This window comes from Anneissia japonica, unplaced genomic scaffold, assembly GCF_011630105.1.
Source record: "Anneissia japonica isolate Jap-2015-1 unplaced genomic scaffold, ASM1163010v1 scaffold287593_len981703_cov172, whole genome shotgun sequence".
NCBI classification, from domain to species: Eukaryota; Metazoa; Echinodermata; class Crinoidea; order Comatulida; family Comatulidae; genus Anneissia; species Anneissia japonica.
Genome location: NW_022726550.1, coordinates 72,573 through 77,412, shown reverse-complemented (window position 1 = coordinate 77,412; position 4,840 = coordinate 72,573). Strand labels below are relative to the sequence as shown.

Below are 4,840 nucleotides of genomic sequence, written 5' to 3'. Positions count from 1 at the left end.
TAGCTAAAATGTTGATACTTATACTGATGAATTTTCAAGTTGGGAACAGCTAACTGTCCAAAAGTTCCTTCACATTGAGAGACAGACGGCGATGTTGCGCAGTGGCGTATCTAGAGTGCGTGGGAGGGCTCAGGCACGCCCACAAAAAAAAACTCAACACCCCTTCCCCCATTCGTCCACTGAAAATGTCCGAAGCCAAAAAGCACGGTCAAGTAGTTAAAAATCGCCTCATCTCGAATTACCTTATTTTGCGACCTAGCTCTCTCTCACTTAATCATTGATCTCCCCCTCCCCCTCCATCAGCTCCCCCATTTCAAGTCTCCTAGATAGCCAATGATGTTGCAAAACATTGTTCTGGGCATTTTTTAAATTTTGAACGTCATGGAGAAATGTCATTTATGGTGCTGTATGTACCATATTCTTAAAAGAAAATGTGCGTGAAAATCACGTCAAACTCCGAAATCCACGTTTTCCTCGATAAGCCCTATATGAAATAAAAGTTAAGCCCTCATTTAAGTAAAAACTATAATGGTAACTGCTGACCAATTCCATCATTGGTATCAGATGGTATATAAGCATCTTAACTAAAAACAGTATTTTTTGTGTCCATACAGTAAAATGTTCCAAAGTAATGAAAGAAAGTGTTTGGCGTTAATAGGCACACAAGAGTGGCCGCATGGGTAGTGCTACTAAAAAATGTAACACCGCTTTAGATAAATTTCAATTCGGTTTGTTAGAGGTAATTACTCGACCGACGCTTGCTTAAATCAGGCTCCGGAGGAAAAAATGTTTATATGTTTTACAACTGATTTTCAAAGACACAAACGTATTTCACGGAAAACTCGAAAACACTTAATGATATACAGATTTTTGAATATTTAAAAACTGGGAGAAAAGATGGAAAAAATAGGTGGTTGTACACTTTTTCCTCCGTTTTCAAATATTCCAAAATGTCTTATTAACCGTTCCCGAGTTGTTCGTCAAATACTTTTTTTTCTTGAAAAAAATCTGTTGTACAACATATCAAACCATTTTTTTTTCTTGTGGTGCCTGACTTTAAATCAATCTTAGTGGGAGTTAAAATTAAATTTTATTGGCCAAGCGTAATTCACTGGTATGGTACGGTAGCCTATCACGTTTGACCAAAACTACAGAAACCCCGGTTTTGGGCTTGGTTTTTAAGTAGGCCTAATTGTATGTATATTATTTTGTAATAATAACAATGATGATGATAATAATATTCAATAATAATAATAATGATAATAATGATAATATTAATATACGCCTATTGTGTCTTTTGATTTGTATTTTTATACTTAAACATTGAGCTATGCAGTTAAACCAAATGAATAGAAATCATTATTCTTCTTTTTTATCAATTCGTGGAGAACAGCACATGCCCGAATCAAAGGTCAGTCGCAATAGACCTTCGTCAGTATGTTGTGTATAATGTTGTTTCAGTAGATCCAACGTTGGGAATTCCCCAATTCAGAGAGTCTGGTTAATAGACTGAGGCTGTTAACGTTATTGATTGGTGGTGCGTGTTCAGCCATCAGACTCCTCTACACTCGTTTTATAGGCCTATACTGTATTGTTGATATCAGTTCTTCTGTAGGCCTATACCCAGAGATTACTCTGCTAAGGTAAGCCTGTTCTTTTTTCCTTCTTCTTGATTACTTGGCACACTACACTTTTCTAAGCATTGTGATTCTTAGCCAAGTGATACCTTTCAATACATAAAAGCCTACCAACACCATGAAATCTCCAATTCATAATGCATTATTGTGATTCCTGTTTTGATAAAATTCTGCATACTAGTTTAATATGGCTTCTGCCAAAATCAATAATATACAAATACAACATAGCTTGAATTGAAGGAGTGAATTGTATCCCTAAGTGTGTGGGTGATCCCGGACCTCCCGACGAGCAGTGGAGGTTAATTTTCAATCTAATTCAATTAAATTTATTGGAATCACTTTTGTATAAGAGACAGATATATATATGGTATATATAATTATATATATATTTATTTATTTATAATAGTTCCATTCATTCAACAACGAGCCCGAATAGAAAATATTGTATTTAAAAATATAGAAACTGAAATCCTTACTTATCTGTGACAGTTTATTCAATATTTTAATTTAAAACTAGAGTTTTTAAAGGATTGAGTTTTTAACGATTGTGCACATATGTTTTTATTCATTGCTATCTGAACTGTTAATAAAATGTTATGTTAAAGTAACAATTAAAATTATAGACTGTGATGTGAGACTAAGCAAATATTATTATCAGGTAGGCTGAACAGGTCGCAACGACAGTAAGGTAACGGAATCAGGATTTTCCAGACTTTTCTCATGGTCTTTTAGCCCAAAACTTGGAAACATCACAATACCAATTAACCAAAACGCTAAAATGGAAAAAACCAACGAATCGTTTAACGATACATTTTCATTTTCATTTTCATTTTTTTTTTAAATTTATTTGCGAACATCATTTGTTAAAAATTGGACTTTATAATTCTGAACTCTTATACAGTATAGAAGCTACGGTCGTTTAACAAATGAGTGAACTATTATTCGATTATAGAGTGCCTAATATCACCAGGTCATGAAAAATAACGAATAGAAACATGAAAAGTAAAAGATGTCCTTCCTTTTATTCAAACTTGCTGAAAAGATTCATAACATATAGGTATCAAAGTTTACAGTGGCTGATCCAGTAATTTGAAATAGATGGGTTGGGAGTGGGAAGAAGGACTTTTACAGATGGACAGTCTGTCTACCTCAGCCCCACCATGGCTGGAGCTGAGGTAAGAAAATTTATGATTATGGCACCTCTGGACGACCGGAAATGGCACTCTGTTTTTTTTTCTCAATTTTTGTTAAATTGTGAAAAATAATAATTGACTGTTTGGTAAACATAAACTCTAGTAGTATAAGTCAATGAAAATATTCATGAAAATTAGAAGCGATTAATTACCAGCTTTTATCGATAAACTGTCAACTTTATATACAATTCTTGTGGGAAAAACACATAAATGATACTGGATGAATGTATACGTTTTAATAATTTTTATTTATTTTATTTTTTATTATTTTTTACCTAGTTATCCTGGGCCCGGGGCACAGGACACTTCGCCCAGGGCAGAGGGCACTTGCCCCGGTTACCCCGGCCTCTCGGCGCGACTGCAATAATAATAATATTAATAATATTAATAATAATAATAATAATAATAATAATAATAATAATAATAATAATAATAATAATAATAATAATAATATTAATAATAATAAATAAATAAGTTTAGTCACGGCAAAAGTAAAGTGAAGTAGGCTTACACACATAAACATCTGGGGCGGATGCAGGATTTGGCGGTAGGGGATACGTGCAAGGGCGCAGACCTATTTTGGAAGGAGGTGGTGACATTTCGTGAGTCTGCACCCACCATGGTTTAGGCTGAGGCACAAACATTTCAGGAAATAGTACCTGTATATTTTGCCGGAAATGACACATTTATATAGTAAAATAAATGATCACCATTATAGTCAAAATAAAGGACCAACAAATTCTCATGATCTTTTATCAGCGATTTTCGGCAACCACGGTGTTGTGTGATGTACCATAGAAAATAAAAATTAAAACCATTGCCTTCGATGTATTTACTTTACCTACTTCAAAGCCGTGAGCCATCAACCATAGTGGGGCCAAGGTGAGAACATTTGAGGAAGTAGTACCTTTAGACAGTGATTGCGCCAGGACCTGCCCGACGTAGAGGCTAAAGCCCCGACGTGGGGTGGGCTAGTGGAGCGAATCAAGTCTCACTTGGCTGGGGGCCAGGGGGCCGCCCAGGGCCCCCGATGGGGGTCCTGGAAGCCACGGATATTTGATGAATTATGGCGAATTTTTATTACTTAGGCCTATTTGATAGTCATCGAGTTACTATAATATGACTTCATGTATGCTTTTAATGTCGAAATCAGCTTCCAAAACCATTTTTTTTTAAACAAAACAAGAAACAAAGAGTATGCAATGTAACCATCTTATTTATTTTCAAATCCTCATTCTTGAAAGTGAAATTCTATATTTTGGAAATTTTGCATAAAATCTGTCAACCACGCTGTCATGGCCGAGGTTGATTCACCTATCACGATGTATTCCAATCATCATTAGGCTATCCAAAAGAGCATTTGTCGTAACAGAACGCAAATTATTTTGAATTAGTCTCATTAAATTATTATTATTATTATTATTATTATTATTATTATTATTATTATTATTATTATTATTATTATTGTTATTATTATTATTATTATTATTATTATTATTATTATTATTATTATTATTGTTGTTGTTGTTGTTGTAATGAAAAGTTAACACAAATAGTAATGGCTAAACGAACATTACATGTAAATATTTTTTTTATTTGTTCGTTCCTCGACAAAACTTACTCGTCTTCCGCGACAGGGGGTGGGGCTGTAGCCCCCAGTCCCCCTCTGGCAACACCACTGCCTTTAGATGACACTTTTATATAGTCAATTTCATCATTATCACACCATCATTATATAGTCTAAATAAAGCACACGCAAATTTCTCATGATATTTAATCCAGAATTTTCGGCAACCAAAAAGATCTAATGATATGAGTGATATACCATAGAAAATAAAACTAAAGAAGCGCTTTCTTTGATGTATTAGTTTACTTGATCTACCTCAAAGGCCACATAATAATAATAATATTAATAATAATAATAATAATAATAATAATTATAATAATAATAATTATAATAATAATAATTATTATTATTATAATAAATATCCACCTCAGCGTCCCCCACCA

The 4,840-nt window shown here is 33.8% G+C and overlaps 1 protein-coding gene across 1 annotated transcript in view; it reads left to right on the top strand.

Moving 5' to 3' along the window:
* The first annotated feature begins 1,528 nt into the window (after nt 1–1,528).
* Nucleotides 1,529–4,840, top strand: part of LOC117113228 (protein NO VEIN-like) — a 40,374-nt gene continuing 37,062 nt past the window's right edge. Inside the window, exon 1 of the mRNA XM_033256514.1 lies at nt 1,529–1,643. The gene's annotated coding sequence lies outside the window, so the exon portion shown is untranslated. The remainder of the gene's footprint in view (nt 1,644–4,840) is intronic.